This window comes from Hyla sarda, unplaced genomic scaffold (assembly GCF_029499605.1).
Source record: "Hyla sarda isolate aHylSar1 unplaced genomic scaffold, aHylSar1.hap1 scaffold_231, whole genome shotgun sequence".
NCBI classification, from domain to species: domain Eukaryota; kingdom Metazoa; phylum Chordata; class Amphibia; order Anura; family Hylidae; genus Hyla; species Hyla sarda.
Genome location: NW_026608991.1, coordinates 387,092 through 405,728, shown reverse-complemented (window position 1 = coordinate 405,728; position 18,637 = coordinate 387,092). Strand labels below are relative to the sequence as shown.

Here is an 18,637-nt window from a genome sequence, read left to right as displayed (position 1 = left end):
ATCGCTTCTCGGCCTTTTGGCTAAGATCAAGTGTAGTATCTGTTCTTATCAGTTTAATATCTGATACGTCCCCTATCTGGGGACCATATATTAAATGGATTTTTGAGAACGGGGGCCGATTTCGAAGCTTGCTTCCGTCGCCCTATGCATTGACCCGATATGGCAGTATCTTCGGGTACAGTGCACCACCCCCTTACAGGGTTAAAAAGAAAGATTCCTACTTTCATTGCTACCTGCTTGCTGGCTAGCCAGCTAGCCAGCCCTGTGGGCCTTGCTGCTGCTGCAGCCAAAAAACAAAAGGTGGTGCTGCTGCTGCTTCTGCTGCTTCTGCTTCTGCTTGTGTCTGGCCCCTGTTGGAGCGTCCAGGCACAGGACTTCTGCTGCTGCTGACTAAATGGCCTCCTTAATTGGATCATTTGAGTAGCCAGCACACCTGTGCAGGTAGGGCATGACATGATAGGCAGCTGCCTTGATAGCGGGTGGGTGCTGAATGTTCCTAATTGACAAAATAAGATTAATGCTTATGAAGAAATATAAAATCTCATCCCTTCCCCAATATCGCGCCACACCCCTACCCCTTAATTCCCTGGTTGAACGTGATGGACATATGTCTTTTTTCGACCGTACTAACTATGTAACTATGTAACATAACATGGGGGGGGGGGGGGGGGTCTCCTGGCTGTTCACACAGGTGTGTCATTGCTGTACATTGACCATGCATTGCTTCTGTGGTATTGCAAAGGCAAAGACAAATGCTTCCAGCCATCCATTGCACTAATGGATTGGTCATCAGCTGGCTGTCTATGTCCCGCATCAATATAGACCAAAGTACAGAGGGTTAGGCTATGCTATTGTGCACCTACCTGATGCATCAGAAGGTGCGAGGCCCTTGCTAAATTCTGTGCACAGACTTTGAGATCTATGCTTTAGACTGTATCTAAACCTGCTCCAACATGGACTGACATTCTGGCCTACTTTCAGCCGATGCGACTTGTCTGTCGCTGAACAGTCGCTTTTTATGTATTCAGCACCTATGTATAATGTTGTAAAAATGCTCTAGAAGCTAAAGTCGCAGAAATGTCACACATATTTGGCCTGCAACTTTCTGTGCGACAAATTCAGACAGGAAAAATCAGTATAAATCCTTAGAAAATTATCCCCCAGTGTCTCCATCTGCTGGCGGTATTGAATAAGCATTGCTGCACTGATGGGGTATGCATTAGACGAAAAAAAAGAAGAAAAAGAAGAATAATACGCCCAGAAAAGAGGCGAAAAGGAGAAAAACGTAAAAAAACGTGAAAAAAAAGTAAGAGGCAGAGAAGGGAAAAAAAGGTGGAAATGGGTTTAAAAGTGATTTCGGCGGAGAAATATATATATATATATATATATATATATATATATATATATATATGCGCACACACACACATAGATATAAACGTATTCTCCGTTGAGATATTGCAGCCGCTGCTGTGTCCAGGCCCAGGAGCCTTAGCACTGTGCTGTGATGTCACTCAATACCACTGACATCACTAGGTGTAAACAACATCTCTCCTTTGCTGTGTATGTGACTATGGAGCTGTTTGGTGATGTCGTCTATTACGGCCTTCATAGAAGCAACAGGAGATTGTTGCATCCATCTTGAACCCTCAGAACTACAGTGCTATGATGTCACTCACTTCCACAGGCCTTGCAGAGTGTAAACAACAACAACCCAGCTTTGTTGTGTATGTAACCATAGGGATTTGTGATGTCACCTAGAACCTTCACAGCAGCGACAGCTTTATGAGGAGCATCAGCACTGCTCTGCCTGAGCAGAACCATCACCGCCATAGGTTGTCAAATAACCCGGATTTAACCCACACAGGTAAGTCCAATGGGGTGCAGGCATGTCCTCTATGCTTACAGCTTCCCGTGGGTGTTGGTTTGATACCGTTTGGGGACAGCCAAGGAGGCATCTGCAGGCAACAAAGGTAGGTGTGTGCTTGTGTGTGTGTTTCCTATGCAGATCCTAAGCCCAGTGTCACATGCAAGTAGGAGGAGTAAGAAGGGTTCCTGGCAAATCCGGGTTATGGATTGCATTTAAAAAGGCCCCGTGGGAGTGCAATGGGCCCCTGTCTTGCTGCTTAGCAATAATGGTATGGGTTTAGGTTCTGCTGTGTGTACTGGTGGTTGACTGCCCCCCAGCCCAGAGTGTGCATGGAAAATTGTCTGGCAGCCTCCCTGACAGCAAGCAGTGATAGTGCCCATGAAGGGGACCTTGTTGGGCCCGCCCCTTTCACGGTTATCGCTTCTCGGCCTTTTGGCTAAGATCAAGTGTAGTATCTGTTCTTATCAGTTTAATATCTGATACGTCCCCTATCTGGGGACCATATATTAAATGGATTTTTGAGAACGGGGGCCGATTTCGAAGCTTGCTTCCGTCGCCCTATGCATTGACCCGATATGGCAGTATCTTCGGGTACAGTGCACCACCCCCTTACAGGGTTAAAAAGAAAGATTCCTACTTTCATTGCTACCTGCTTGCTGGCTAGCCAGCTAGCCAGCCCTGTGGGCCTTGCTGCTGCTGCTGCTGCTGCAGCCAAAAAACAAAAGGTGGTGCTTCTGCTGCTTCTGCTTCTGCTTGTGTCTGGCCCCTGTTGGAGCGTCCAGGCACAGGACTTCTGCTGCTGCTGACTAAATGGCCTCCTTAATTGGATCATTTGAGTAGCCAGCACACCTGTGCAGGTAGGGCATGACATGATAGGCAGCTGCCTTGATAGCGGGTGGGTGCTGAATGTTCCTAATTGACAAAATAAGATTAATGCTTATGAAGAAATATAAAATCTCATCCCTTCCCCAATATCGCGCCACACCCCTACCCCTTAATTCCCTGGTTGAACGTGATGGACATATGTCTTTTTTCGACCGTACTAACTATGTAACTATGTAACATAACATGGGGGGGGGGGGGGGTCTCCTGGCTGTTCACACAGGTGTGTCATTGCTGTACATTGACCATGCATTGCTTCTGTGGTATTGCAAAGGCAAAGACAAATGCTTCCAGCCATCCATTGCACTAATGGATTGGTCATCAGCTGGCTGTCTATGTCCCGCATCAATATAGACCAAAGTACAGAGGGTTAGGCTATGCTATTGTGCACCTACCTGATGCATCAGAAGGTGCGAGGCCCTTGCTAAATTCTGTGCACAGACTTTGAGATCTATGCTTTAGACTGTATCTAAACCTGCTCCAACATGGACTGACATTCTGGCCTACTTTCAGCCGATGCGACTTGTCTGTCGCTGAACAGTCGCTTTTTATGTATTCAGCACCTATGTATAATGTTGTAAAAATGCTCTAGAAGCTAAAGTCGCAGAAATGTCACACATATTTGGCCTGCAACTTTCTGTGCGACAAATTCAGACAGGAAAAATCAGTATAAATCCTTAGAAAATTATCCCCCAGTGTCTCCATCTGCTGGCGGTATTGAATAAGCATTGCTGCACTGATGGGGTATGCATTAGACGAAAAAAAAGAAGAAAAAGAAGAATAATACGCCCAGAAAAGAGGCGAAAAGGAGAAAAACGTAAAAAAACGTGAAAAAAAAGTAAGAGGAAGAGAAGGGAAAAAAAGGTGGAAATGGGTTTAAAAGTGATTTCGGCGGAGAAATATATATATATATATATATATATATATATATATATATATATATGCGCACACACACACATAGATATAAACGTATTCTCCGTTGAGATATTGCAGCCGCTGCTGTGTCCAGGCCCAGGAGCCTTAGCACTGTGCTGTGATGTCACTCAATACCACTGACATCACTAGGTGTAAACAACATCTCTCCTTTGCTGTGTATGTGACTATGGAGCTGTTTGGTGATGTCGTCTATTACGGCCTTCATAGAAGCAACAGGAGATTGTTGCATCCATCTTGAACCCTCAGAACTACAGTGCTATGATGTCACTCACTTCCACAGGCCTTGCAGAGTGTAAACAACAACAACCCAGCTTTGTTGTGTATGTAACCATAGGGATTTGTGATGTCACCTAGAACCTTCACAGCAGCGACAGCTTTATGAGGAGCATCAGCACTGCTCTGCCTGAGCAGAACCATCACCGCCATAGGTTGTCAAATAACCCGGATTTAACCCACACAGGTAAGTCCAATGGGGTGCAGGCATGTCCTCTATGCTTACAGCTTCCCGTGGGTGTTGGTTTGATACCGTTTGGGGACAGCCAAGGAGGCATCTGCAGGCAACAAAGGTAGGTGTGTGCTTGTGTGTGTGTTTCCTATGCAGATCCTAAGCCCAGTGTCACATGCAAGTAGGAGGAGTAAGAAGGGTTCCTGGCAAATCCGGGTTATGGATTGCATTTAAAAAGGCCCCGTGGGAGTGCAATGGGCCCCTGTCTTGCTGCTTAGCAATAATGGTATGGGTTTAGGTTCTGCTGTGTGTACTGGTGGTTGACTGCCCCCCAGCCCAGAGTGTGCATGGAAAATTGTCTGGCAGCCTCCCTGACAGCAAGCAGTGATAGTGCCCATGAAGGGGACCTTGTTGGGCCCGCCCCTTTCACGGTTATCGCTTCTCGGCCTTTTGGCTAAGATCAAGTGTAGTATCTGTTCTTATCAGTTTAATATCTGATACGTCCCCTATCTGGGGACCATATATTAAATGGATTTTTGAGAACGGGGGCCGATTTCGAAGCTTGCTTCCGTCGCCCTATGCATTGACCCGATATGGCAGTATCTTCGGGTACAGTGCACCACCCCCTTACAGGGTTAAAAAGAAAGATTCCTACTTTCATTGCTACCTGCTTGCTGGCTAGCCAGCTAGCCAGCCCTGTGGGCCTTGCTGCTGCTGCTGCTGCTGCTGCAGCCAAAAAACAAAAGGTGGTGCTTCTGCTGCTTCTGCTTCTGCTTGTGTCTGGCCCCTGTTGGAGCGTCCAGGCACAGGACTTCTGCTGCTGCTGACTAAATGGCCTCCTTAATTGGATCATTTGAGTAGCCAGCACACCTGTGCAGGTAGGGCATGACATGATAGGCAGCTGCCTTGATAGCGGGTGGGTGCTGAATGTTCCTAATTGACAAAATAAGATTAATGCTTATGAAGAAATATAAAATCTCATCCCTTCCCCAATATCGCGCCACACCCCTACCCCTTAATTCCCTGGTTGAACGTGATGGACATATGTCTTTTTTCGACCGTACTAACTATGTAACTATGTAACATAACATGGGGGGGGGGGGGGGGGTCTCCTGGCTGTTCACACAGGTGTGTCATTGCTGTACATTGACCATGCATTGCTTCTGTGGTATTGCAAAGGCAAAGACAAATGCTTCCAGCCATCCATTGCACTAATGGATTGGTCATCAGCTGGCTGTCTATGTCCCGCATCAATATAGACCAAAGTACAGAGGGTTAGGCTATGCTATTGTGCACCTACCTGATGCATCAGAAGGTGCGAGGCCCTTGCTAAATTCTGTGCACAGACTTTGAGATCTATGCTTTAGACTGTATCTAAACCTGCTCCAACATGGACTGACATTCTGGCCTACTTTCAGCCGATGCGACTTGTCTGTCGCTGAACAGTCGCTTTTTATGTATTCAGCACCTATGTATAATGTTGTAAAAATGCTCTAGAAGCTAAAGTCGCAGAAATGTCACACATATTTGGCCTGCAACTTTCTGTGCGACAAATTCAGACAGGAAAAATCAGTATAAATCCTTAGAAAATTATCCCCCAGTGTCTCCATCTGCTGGCGGTATTGAATAAGCATTGCTGCACTGATGGGGTATGCATTAGACGAAAAAAAAGAAGAAAAAGAAGAATAATACGCCCAGAAAAGAGGCGAAAAGGAGAAAAACGTAAAAAAACGTGAAAAAAAAGTAAGAGGAAGAGAAGGGAAAAAAAGGTGGAAATGGGTTTAAAAGTGATTTCGGCGGAGAAATATATATATATATATATATATATATATATATATATATATGCGCACACACACACATAGATATAAACGTATTCTCCGTTGAGATATTGCAGCCGCTGCTGTGTCCAGGCCCAGGAGCCTTAGCACTGTGCTGTGATGTCACTCAATACCACTGACATCACTAGGTGTAAACAACATCTCTCCTTTGCTGTGTATGTGACTATGGAGCTGTTTGGTGATGTCGTCTATTACGGCCTTCATAGAAGCAACAGGAGATTGTTGCATCCATCTTGAACCCTCAGAACTACAGTGCTATGATGTCACTCACTTCCACAGGCCTTGCAGAGTGTAAACAACAACAACCCAGCTTTGTTGTGTATGTAACCATAGGGATTTGTGATGTCACCTAGAACCTTCACAGCAGCGACAGCTTTATGAGGAGCATCAGCACTGCTCTGCCTGAGCAGAACCATCACCGCCATAGGTTGTCAAATAACCCGGATTTAACCCACACAGGTAAGTCCAATGGGGTGCAGGCATGTCCTCTATGCTTACAGCTTCCCGTGGGTGTTGGTTTGATACCGTTTGGGGACAGCCAAGGAGGCATCTGCAGGCAACAAAGGTAGGTGTGTGCTTGTGTGTGTGTTTCCTATGCAGATCCTAAGCCCAGTGTCACATGCAAGTAGGAGGAGTAAGAAGGGTTCCTGGCAAATCCGGGTTATGGATTGCATTTAAAAAGGCCCCGTGGGAGTGCAATGGGCCCCTGTCTTGCTGCTTAGCAATAATGGTATGGGTTTAGGTTCTGCTGTGTGTACTGGTGGTTGACTGCCCCCCAGCCCAGAGTGCGCATGGAAAATTGTCTGGCAGCCTCCCTGACAGCAAGCAGTGATAGTGCCCATGAAGGGGACCTTGTTGGGCCCGCCCCTTTCACGGTTATCGCTTCTCGGCCTTTTGGCTAAGATCAAGTGTAGTATCTGTTCTTATCAGTTTAATATCTGATACGTCCCCTATCTGGGGACCATATATTAAATGGATTTTTGAGAACGGGGGCCGATTTCGAAGCTTGCTTCCGTCGCCCTATGCATTGACCCGATATGGCAGTATCTTCGGGTACAGTGCACCACCCCCTTACAGGGTTAAAAAGAAAGATTCCTACTTTCATTGCTACCTGCTTGCTGGCTAGCCAGCTAGCCAGCCCTGTGGGCCTTGCTGCTGCTGCAGCCAAAAAACAAAAGGTGGTGCTGCTGCTGCTTCTGCTGCTTCTGCTTCTGCTTGTGTCTGGCCCCTGTTGGAGCGTCCAGGCACAGGACTTCTGCTGCTGCTGACTAAATGGCCTCCTTAATTGGATCATTTGAGTAGCCAGCACACCTGTGCAGGTAGGGCATGACATGATAGGCAGCTGCCTTGATAGCGGGTGGGTGCTGAATGTTCCTAATTGACAAAATAAGATTAATGCTTATGAAGAAATATAAAATCTCATCCCTTCCCCAATATCGCGCCACACCCCTACCCCTTAATTCCCTGGTTGAACGTGATGGACATATGTCTTTTTTCGACCGTACTAACTATGTAACTATGTAACATAACATGGGGGGGTCTCCTGGCTGTTCACACAGGTGTGTCATTGCTGTACATTGACCATGCATTGCTTCTGTGGTATTGCAAAGGCAAAGACAAATGCTTCCAGCCATCCATTGCACTAATGGATTGGTCATCAGCTGGCTGTCTATGTCCCGCATCAATATAGACCAAAGTACAGAGGGTTAGGCTATGCTATTGTGCACCTACCTGATGCATCAGAAGGTGCGAGGCCCTTGCTAAATTCTGTGCACAGACTTTGAGATCTATGCTTTAGACTGTATCTAAACCTGCTCCAACATGGACTGACATTCTGGCCTACTTTCAGCCGATGCGACTTGTCTGTCGCTGAACAGTCGCTTTTTATGTATTCAGCACCTATGTATAATGTTGTAAAAATGCTCTAGAAGCTAAAGTCGCAGAAATGTCACACATATTTGGCCTGCAACTTTCTGTGCGACAAATTCAGACAGGAAAAATCAGTATAAATCCTTAGAAAATTATCCCCCAGTGTCTCCATCTGCTGGCGGTATTGAATAAGCATTGCTGCACTGATGGGGTATGCATTAGACGAAAAAAAAGAAGAAAAAGAAGAATAATACGCCCAGAAAAGAGGCGAAAAGGAGAAAAACGTAAAAAAACGTGAAAAAAAAGTAAGAGGAAGAGAAGGGAAAAAAAGGTGGAAATGGGTTTAAAAGTGATTTCGGCGGAGAAATATATATATATATATATATATATATATATATGCGCACACACACACATAGATATAAACGTATTCTCCGTTGAGATATTGCAGCCGCTGCTGTGTCCAGGCCCAGGAGCCTTAGCACTGTGCTGTGATGTCACTCAATACCACTGACATCACTAGGTGTAAACAACATCTCTCCTTTGCTGTGTATGTGACTATGGAGCTGTTTGGTGATGTCGTCTATTACGGCCTTCATAGAAGCAACAGGAGATTGTTGCATCCATCTTGAACCCTCAGAACTACAGTGCTATGATGTCACTCACTTCCACAGGCCTTGCAGAGTGTAAACAACAACAACCCAGCTTTGTTGTGTATGTAACCATAGGGATTTGTGATGTCACCTAGAACCTTCACAGCAGCGACAGCTTTATGAGGAGCATCAGCACTGCTCTGCCTGAGCAGAACCATCACCGCCATAGGTTGTCAAATAACCCGGATTTAACCCACACAGGTAAGTCCAATGGGGTGCAGGCATGTCCTCTATGCTTACAGCTTCCCGTGGGTGTTGGTTTGATACCGTTTGGGGACAGCCAAGGAGGCATCTGCAGGCAACAAAGGTAGGTGTGTGCTTGTGTGTGTGTTTCCTATGCAGATCCTAAGCCCAGTGTCACATGCAAGTAGGAGGAGTAAGAAGGGTTCCTGGCAAATCCGGGTTATGGATTGCATTTAAAAAGGCCCCGTGGGAGTGCAATGGGCCCCTGTCTTGCTGCTTAGCAATAATGGTATGGGTTTAGGTTCTGCTGTGTGTACTGGTGGTTGACTGCCCCCCAGCCCAGAGTGTGCATGGAAAATTGTCTGGCAGCCTCCCTGACAGCAAGCAGTGATAGTGCCCATGAAGGGGACCTTGTTGGGCCCGCCCCTTTCACGGTTATCGCTTCTCGGCCTTTTGGCTAAGATCTTGTATCTTGTCAAGGGGCTCTGAGTTCGTCGAACCTTCGGCCTTGAGGCATCGACGGTTTTTTAGCCGTCTTAAGCCTCATGCTGCTATAGGAGGAGGACTTACAAAGAACGGGAAGGCGATCCCCCATGGCGACCCTTAGGTTTGCTGCGCATACTGAAACTCGGATTAAGAACACCTTCCGTATTGAAGTGGATGAGGAGAAAAAGGAGAAGATGACTTTGGAATTTTTTGTCAAGAGAATTATGCTGGATTTATTGCACATTCAGAGAGAAGATGTGTTTTGCCTAAAAGACCCAGGTAAAGGACTTTTCATTCTTACCTTGACTTCCGCATCTGCATGTGACCATATGTTTGAGAAAGTTCGGGAGCTTGCCAATGAGGAGGATATGAAAGGACTTGTTTTCATTGCTCTATATTCTAATGGCGATGTTCCACTGGTGGTTACTATGCACGATCCATACGTTGATATAAGAGACATTGTCTTATTTTTAAACCAATATTGTGCGGAAGTCAAATACTCTCATAAAATAATGAATGCAATGGACTTTTGGACTGGAAAGCATAAGTTTGCTGTTAAGTTCAGAGAGGATGTGAGAGGAATTGGAGGTCTGTGTCGCCCACCTGCAAATTTTTTAATTGGGCGTAAACGTGGCTATTTATTCTACCCTGGGATGCCGTATTATTGCAGGAAATGCCATGAATATGGTCATACACAAGAATCTTGCAAAGAGGAAGTGGTTATTTGCAAAAGATGTGGCCAAAAAGGCCACACCACTTTTGACTGTCAAAATGAGATTCTGTGTAATGTGTGTAAGCAGAAAGGACACGCTTTTAAGGATTGTCCTCAACGCTCCTGGGCCAATATTGTGGCTACGTCGGCTGGTCCCTCGATGAGGAAGAGCTCCATGGATGCTGTGCCTGTGCCTAAGACCCACACCCTGAAAGTGATGCCTGAGTCTTCTGCTACCGGAATTCCTGTGATACCTGCTGTGGCTCATGTCTCCAAAAGCATTGTGTCCCCGGGGAAGGTCGTGGGACCTGAGACAGAAGTGAGGGGTTCTCCTCTCATGGAAGTTGAGGGTCCTGGACCGCCCAGAAGGGATACAGAGGAGATGGATGTAGAAGAACGGCGAAAGAGGAAAAGCAGAGACCGGAAAGAGGAAAAGGGCCTTAACATCAAAAGGAGTGGTCGAGTTAGTGCGGACGAGGGGAACGTGGAGATTGTCTGCCAAAAGGTTATAACAGCATCCGACCCTGTTAATATTGAGGAATTTGTGTCACCACCTACAGATTGGGGTTCTTTGTCTGAGGATAATGAATGACCCAGGAGCTACCAAGTGTTAATATCTCCTCCTTCAATGTGAGGAGTTTGAAGAGCCCAGAGAGGAGGGCTGCTTTATTTTCTTTCTTGTCTTCTTTGCCTACAGACATTTTATTTTTACAGGAATGTGCCATTGATTATGATATCAATTATTCATCTTTGAGATCTGAATGGACTCTTGGCCCGTCTGTGTGGTCAGGGGATAATGAGAGGAAAGTGACTGGTGTTGGCATACTGTTCAAGAGCAGTGAGTATAAAGTTACCTCCTTCACAGACATTGTACCCGGTAGAGCCCTGCTCGTTCATATTATTTATAATGACATGAATATGAGACTTTTAAATGTATATGCCTCTCCAGATAAGGATGAAAGATCTGATTTATTAGAGAAAATTCAGTTTTATTTACCGGGTTCATCCCCGCTTATCATCGCTGGTGATTTTAATTGTATAATGGCAGGAGAGGAGCGGGCTGGAGGATCTGAACAAAGGAAAGATAAGACTGAAAAACAACTAAAGGATTTTATAGTTGATTTTAATTTAAAAGATTTGTGGAGAACCTCTTTCCCTAATGACCCTGGGTATACCTGGGAGAATAGCCTTTATATGTCAAGGATTGATTATATTTTTGCTTCTGGATTTGCATTTTATGGGAATATGCAATTGACTTCTACCTTTTTTTCAGATCATAAGATTTTATCTGCTACATGTAAGTTTGATGGGGTTTGCAGAGCCAAAGGAGTCTGGCGTCTGAATGTCTCTTTGCTTGAAGATGAAGAAATTAAATGTAATTTTATCTATCTTTTTAAAAAATTGCAGAACTCAAGGACTAATTTTAATTCTCTTTTAGCATGGTGGGAATTCTGCAAGGTAAAATTTAAAGAGTATTTTATTAAGATGGGTGTTAAAAAAACAAAAGAGAAATTGAAATGGTATAGAGATCTTAACACAAAACTACAAACCTATTATCAACTCAAAGAGCTGGGTGTATATGTAGACGATCTGATTTTAAGTGTTAAAAGTGATATTCAGAAGGCTATAACTAACAAAGGGAAAGAAATAATTTTTAACTCCAAAGTTGAATGTAAAGAGAAGGATGAAAAGTGTACAAGATTCTTTTTTAAAAAGGTAATGGAAACAAAAAAGTTAATGATTAACATTGAGGATGAAACTACTAATGTAGGAATGTTATCCAAAGCTAAATCCTTTTATCAAGATCTGTTTAATGAGAAACCCATTGATATATCTGCTGCTAATTTTCTCCTAAGCACTTTAGATTGTGGTTTAAGTAAGGAGGACCAAGATGCACTTTGCACAGAAGTAAGATGCCAAGAATTAGAAATTGCTGCTAAAAGTTTATCCACAGGTAAAACACCAGGTTCTGATGGACTTCCTGTAGAGTTTTATAAAACCTTTTGGGAGATTTTTAAAGATGATTTGCTTAATATTTTTAAGGAGGCTTTTAATTCTGATGTTCTACCTTTATCTTGGAGGAGTGGTATAGTGTCTCTGATCCCCAAAAAGGGGGATAGGAACAGCTTAGAAAATTGGAGACCAATTACGCTTCTTAATGTTGATTATAAGATTATGTCAAAAATTTTTGTTAACAGAATGAAGCCGTTTTTGTACAAGGTCATCCATGTGGATCAGGTATGTGGTGTCCCACGAAGGAGTGTAGCTGAACCTTTAAATGCTATTAGGGACGTCATATGGTATCAGCAAGAGCGGAATCAAAATCTAGCCATTCTATCTCTAGATTTTCATAAAGCGTTCGATAGAGTATCACATTGTTTTTTATGGATGGTTTTACAACGCATGGGTTTTCCTAACATATTTATTCAGCAAATTGCTCTCTTATATAAAGGTTCTTTTAGCAGGATTTTAATAAATGGTTTCCTTACAGATTTTATTAATTTATCATCAGGGGTAAAGCAAGGCTGCCCTCTGTCTCCTATACTGTTTATATGTGCAATAGAACCTCTGTTAAACTTAATAAGGAATGATAAAATAATAAAAGGAGTGCCAGTTCCTGGAGGTAATAATGCCACCCTTAAAGTGTGTGGCTATATGGATGATATTAATGTTTTTTGTGAAAGTGCCTTCTCTTTACAAAGAGTTGTTGATGTTACTGATTTCTTTTGTAAAGCTTCTGCTTTTAAACTTAATTTATCTAAATGTGACTGTTTTTATATAGGTAAATGGGAAAACGTGCAAATACCAAACCTAAAATTACAGTCAGAAAAAATAAAAATCCTTGGAGTCATCTTTGATAAAAATAACAATGGTGAGGAAAGTTGGCTAATGGTAAAAGAAAAGGTAAAGAAAAAGGTAGACTTTTGGTCCCTTAGGAAATTATCCTTAGAAGGTAAAATTTTGGTGATTAAGGCTATGCTAATACCCATTATGCTCTATTTAAATATGATTTATCCTCCTAATGAACTTATGTCTAGGCAACTTCAGAGGATTCTCTTTGAGTTTCTATGGAGTTCTAAAGCAGAAAAATTAAAAAGAGATACTATGTATAAGTCACAAAAAAATGGAGGAAAACAGGTTCCCTGTATTAGAAAATTTTTATACTTAAGGTTTTTTAGTTGGTGTTTTAGGGGACTTTTTATGAAAAGTGTATGGTCCTGTTTTTTAAAGTACTCTGCGGGACATATTTTTAGAAAAAGAGAATGGGTGTTTTTATCATTATCTTCTCCTGTACTTTTAACTCCGCCTAAACATTATGCCATCTTAGAAAAAATTATACGTATGTATAACCTTAAAGACTTTGACTTGTTAACCTTGAGGGATGCTCGCAAGATAGAAGTACAGTTAAATTTGCAAGAAGAAATATGTATGGTCTCTAATTTTTCTTATAATAGGTGTGTACAAATATGGAAAAAGGTAAACGAGCCATATCTTTTTAATGAGCACAAGGATTTAGCATGGATGATTATCCATGAGTGTCTTCCGGTAAGATTTTTCCAATATAGAAGAGGTCTAAATGCTGTATGTGTCTGTCCCCGGGATAATTGCAATATAGATGAAACTGTTTTGCACCTTTTCTGGAATTGTTATTTTGCACAAAAGGTTTTTAGACTAATTGGTTCTTTATTGAAATTCCTAACAGGTCTAAAAGTTTTAAATCATGAAGTTGTTTTATATGGCAAAAGTGATGGAGTTACAAAAGAAAAAGAGAGAATTTTGTGGATTTTTATCAACTGTACAAAAAATGTATTATGGAAAGTTCGTAATATCCTTGTCTTCAAAAGAGATTTTATTTGTGAAAAAGAATGTTTGAAGATGATATACAGTGAAGTTTACTTGTACTATTTAATTGATAAAAAGAGATATGGGCAGAAAAAAGCATTAGCTATGTGGAATTTACATTTATGGAAAACAGTATTTGATGTATTGTAAACATTTTTTGTGATGTATTTAAGTTTTTGAGTTTTTTCAATAAAAATGTAAAAAAAAAAAAAATCTGTTCTTATCAGTTTAATATCTGATACGTCCCCTATCTGGGGACCATATATTAAATGGATTTTTGAGAACGGGGTCCGATTTCGAAGCTTGCTTCCGTCGCCCTATGCATTGACCCGATATGGCAGTATCTTCGGGTACAGTGCACCACCCCCTTACAGGGTTAAAAAGAAAGATTCCTACTTTCATTGCTACCTGCTTGCTGGCTAGCCAGCTAGCCAGCCCTGTGGGCCTTGCTGCTGCTGCAGCCAAAAAACAAAAGGTGCTGCTGCTGCTGCTTCTGCTGCTTCTGCTTCTGCTTGTGTCTGGCCCCTGTTGGAGCGTCCAGGCACAGGACTTCTGCTGCTGCTGACTAAATGGCCTCCTTAATTGGATCATTTGAGTAGCCAGCACACCTGTGCAGGTAGGGCATGACATGATAGGCGGCTGCCTTGATAGCGGGTGGGTGCTGAATGTTCCTAATTGACAAAATAAGATTAATGCTTATGAAGAAATATAAAATCTCATCCCTTCCCCAATATCGCGCCACACCCCTACCCCTTAATTCCCTGGTTGAACGTGATGGACATATGTCTTTTTTCGACCGTACTAACTATGTAACTATGTAACATAACATGGGGGGGGGGGGGGGGGTCTCCTGGCTGTTCACACAGGTGTGTCATTGCTGTACATTGACCATGCATTGCTTCTGTGGTATTGCAAAGGCAAAGACAAATGCTTCCAGCCATCCATTGCACTAATGGATTGGTCATCAGCTGGCTGTCTATGTCCCGCATCAATATAGACCAAAGTACAGAGGGTTAGGCTATGCTATTGTGCACCTACCTGATGCATCAGAAGGTGCGAGGCCCTTGCTAAATTCTGTGCACAGACTTTGAGATCTATGCTTTAGACTGTATCTAAACCTGCTCCAAAATGGACTGACATTCTGGCCTACTTTCAGCCGATGCGACTTGTCTGTCGCTGAACAGTCGCTTTTTATGTATTCAGCACCTATGTATAATGTTGTAAAAATGCTCTAGAAGCTAAAGTCGCAGAAATGTCACACATATTTGGCCTGCAACTTTCTGTGCGACAAATTCAGACAGGAAAAATCAGTATAAATCCTTAGAAAATTATCCCCCAGTGTCTCCATCTGCTGGCGGTATTGAATAAGCATTGCTGCACTGATGGGGTATGCATTAGACGAAAAAAAAGAAGAAAAAGAAGAATAATACGCCCAGAAAAGAGGCGAAAAGGAGAAAAACGTAAAAAAACGTGAAAAAAAAAGTAAGAGGAAGAGAAGGGAAAAAAAGGTGGAAATGGGTTTAAAAGTGATTTCGGCGGAGAAATATATATATATATATATATATATATATATATATATATGCGCACACACACACATAGATATAAACGTATTCTCCGTTGAGATATTGCAGCCGCTGCTGTGTCCAGGCCCAGGAGCCTTAGCACTGTGCTGTGATGTCACTCAATACCACTGACATCACTAGGTGTAAACAACATCTCTCCTTTGCTGTGTATGTGACTATGGAGCTGTTTGGTGATGTCGTCTATTACGGCCTTCATAGAAGCAACAGGAGATTGTTGCATCCATCTTGAACCCTCAGAACTACAGTGCTATGATGTCACTCACTTCCACAGGCCTTGCAGAGTGTAAACAACAACAACCCAGCTTTGTTGTGTATGTAACCATAGGGATTTGTGATGTCACCTAGAACCTTCACAGCAGCGACAGCTTTATGAGGAGCATCAGCACTGCTCTGCCTGAGCAGAACCATCACCGCCATAGGTTGTCAAATAACCCGGATTTAACCCACACAGGTAAGTCCAATGGGGTGCAGGCATGTCCTCTATGCTTACAGCTTCCCGTGGGTGTTGGTTTGATACCGTTTGGGGACAGCCAAGGAGGCATCTGCAGGCAACAAAGGTAGGTGTGTGCTTGTGTGTGTGTTTCCTATGCAGATCCTAAGCCCAGTGTCACATGCAAGTAGGAGGAGTAAGAAGGGTTCCTGGCAAATCCGGGTTATGGATTGCATTTAAAAAGGCCCCGTGGGAGTGCAATGGGCCCCTGTCTTGCTGCTTAGCAATAATGGTATGGGTTTAGGTTCTGCTGTGTGTACTGGTGGTTGACTGCCCCCCAGCCCAGAGTGTGCATGGAAAATTGTCTGGCAGCCTCCCTGACAGCAAGCAGTGATAGTGCCCATGAAGGGGACCTTGTTGGGCCCGCCCCTTTCACGGTTATCGCTTCTCGGCCTTTTGGCTAAGATCAAGTGTAGTATCTGTTCTTATCAGTTTAATATCTGATACGTCCCCTATCTGGGGACCATATATTAAATGGATTTTTGAGAACGGGGGCCGATTTCGAAGCTTGCTTCCGTCGCCCTATGCATTGACCCGATATGGCAGTATCTTCGGGTACAGTGCACCACCCCCTTACAGGGTTAAAAAGAAAGATTCCTACTTTCATTGCTACCTGCTTGCTGGCTAGCCAGCTAGCCAGCCCTGTGGGCCTTGCTGCTGCTGCAGCCAAAAAACAAAAGGTGGTGCTGCTGCTGCTTCTGCTGCTTCTGCTTCTGCTTGTGTCTGGCCCCTGTTGGAGCGTCCAGGCACAGGACTTCTGCTGCTGCTGACTAAATGGCCTCCTTAATTGGATCATTTGAGTAGCCAGCACACCTGTGCAGGTAGGGCATGACATGATAGGCAGCTGCCTTGATAGCGGGTGGGTGCTGAATGTTCCTAATTGACAAAATAAGATTAATGCTTATGAAGAAATATAAAATCTCATCCCTTCCCCAATATCGCGCCACACCCCTACCCCTTAATTCCCTGGTTGAACGTGATGGACATATGTCTTTTTTCGACCGTACTAACTATGTAACTATGTAACATAACATGGGGGGGGGGGGGGGGGGTCTCCTGGCTGTTCACACAGGTGTGTCATTGCTGTACATTGACCATGCATTGCTTCTGTGGTATTGCAAAGGCAAAGACAAATGCTTCCAGCCATCCATTGCACTAATGGATTGGTCATCAGCTGGCTGTCTATGTCCCGCATCAATATAGACCAAAGTACAGAGGGTTAGGCTATGCTATTGTGCACCTACCTGATGCATCAGAAGGTGCGAGGCCCTTGCTAAATTCTGTGCACAGACTTTGAGATCTATGCTTTAGACTGTATCTAAACCTGCTCCAACATGGACTGACATTCTGGCCTACTTTCAGCCGATGCGACTTGTCTGTCGCTGAACAGTCGCTTTTTATGTATTCAGCACCTATGTATAATGTTGTAAAAATGCTCTAGAAGCTAAAGTCGCAGAAATGTCACACATATTTGGCCTGCAACTTTCTGTGCGACAAATTCAGACAGGAAAAATCAGTATAAATCCTTAGAAAATTATCCCCCAGTGTCTCCATCTGCTGGCGGTATTGAATAAGCATTGCTGCACTGATGGGGTATGCATTAGACGAAAAAAAAGAAGAAAAAGAAGAATAATACGCCCAGAAAAGAGGCGAAAAGGAGAAAAACGTAAAAAAACGTGAAAAAAAAGTAAGAGGAAGAGAAGGGAAAAAAAGGTGGAAATGGGTTTAAAAGTGATTTCGGCGGAGAAATATATATATATATATATATATATATATATATATATATATATGCGCACACACACACATAGATATAAACGTATTCTCCGTTGAGATATTGCAGCCGCTGCTGTGTCCAGGCCCAGGAGCCTTAGCACTGTGCTGTGATGTCACTCAATACCACTGACATCACTAGGTGTAAACAACATCTCTCCTTTGCTGTGTATGTGACTATGGAGCTGTTTGGTGATGTCGTCTATTACGGCCTTCATAGAAGCAACAGGAGATTGTTGCATCCATCTTGAACCCTCAGAACTACAGTGCTATGATGTCACTCACTTCCACAGGCCTTGCAGAGTGTAAACAACAACAACCCAGCTTTGTTGTGTATGTAACCATAGGGATTTGTGATGTCACCTAGAACCTTCACAGCAGCGACAGCTTTATGAGGAGCATCAGCACTGCTCTGCCTGAGCAGAACCATCACCGCCATAGGTTGTCAAATAACCCGGATTTAACCCACACAGGTAAGTCCAATGGGGTGCAGGCATGTCCTCTATGCTTACAGCTTCCCGTGGGTGTTGGTTTGATACCGTTTGGGGACAGCCAAGGAGGCATCTGCAGGCAACAAAGGTAGGTGTGTGCTTGTGTGTGTGTTTCCTATGCAGATCCTAAGCCCAGTGTCACATGCAAGTAGGAGGAGTAAGAAGGGTTCCTGGCAAATCCGGGTTATGGATTGCATTTAAAAAGGCCCCGTGGGAGTGCAATGGGCCCCTGTCTTGCTGCTTAGCAATAATGGTATGGGTTTAGGTTCTGCTGTGTGTACTGGTGGTTGACTGCCCCCCAGCCCAGAGTGTGCATGGAAAATTGTCTGGCAGCCTCCCTGACAGCAAGCAGTGATAGTGCCCATGAAGGGGACCTTGTTGGGCCCGCCCCTTTCACGGTTATCGCTTCTCGGCCTTTTGGCTAAGATCAAGTGTAGTATCTGTTCTTATCAGTTTAATATCTGATACGTCCCCTATCTGGGGACCATATATTAAATGGATTTTTGAGAACGGGGGCCGATTTTGAAGCTTGCTTCCGTCGCCCTATGCATTGACCCGATATGGCAGTATCTTCGGGTACAGCGCACCACCC

The 18,637-nt window shown here is 43.7% G+C and overlaps 7 non-coding genes across 7 annotated transcripts; all 7 read left to right on the top strand.

Moving 5' to 3' along the window:
- LOC130322144 (U2 spliceosomal RNA) lies at window positions 1–191 on the top strand. Its single transcript, XR_008867727.1, has one exon. It is a non-coding gene; the product is annotated as a U2 spliceosomal RNA (small nuclear RNA).
- Window positions 192–2,283: 2,092 nt separating this feature from the next.
- Window positions 2,284–2,474, top strand: LOC130322143 (U2 spliceosomal RNA). The gene has a single exon (XR_008867726.1). It is a non-coding gene; the product is annotated as a U2 spliceosomal RNA (small nuclear RNA).
- A 2,090-nt stretch (window positions 2,475–4,564) lies between these two features.
- Window positions 4,565–4,755, top strand: LOC130322142 (U2 spliceosomal RNA). Its single transcript, XR_008867725.1, has one exon. It is a non-coding gene; the product is annotated as a U2 spliceosomal RNA (small nuclear RNA).
- Window positions 4,756–6,846: 2,091 nt separating this feature from the next.
- Window positions 6,847–7,037, top strand: LOC130322141 (U2 spliceosomal RNA). The gene has a single exon (XR_008867724.1). It is a non-coding gene; the product is annotated as a U2 spliceosomal RNA (small nuclear RNA).
- Window positions 7,038–13,888: 6,851 nt separating this feature from the next.
- LOC130322192 (U2 spliceosomal RNA) lies at window positions 13,889–14,077 on the top strand. Its single transcript, XR_008867762.1, has one exon. It is a non-coding gene; the product is annotated as a U2 spliceosomal RNA (small nuclear RNA).
- Window positions 14,078–16,164: 2,087 nt separating this feature from the next.
- LOC130322139 (U2 spliceosomal RNA) lies at window positions 16,165–16,355 on the top strand. The gene has a single exon (XR_008867722.1). It is a non-coding gene; the product is annotated as a U2 spliceosomal RNA (small nuclear RNA).
- Window positions 16,356–18,446: 2,091 nt separating this feature from the next.
- Window positions 18,447–18,637, top strand: LOC130322155 (U2 spliceosomal RNA). Its single transcript, XR_008867737.1, has one exon. It is a non-coding gene; the product is annotated as a U2 spliceosomal RNA (small nuclear RNA).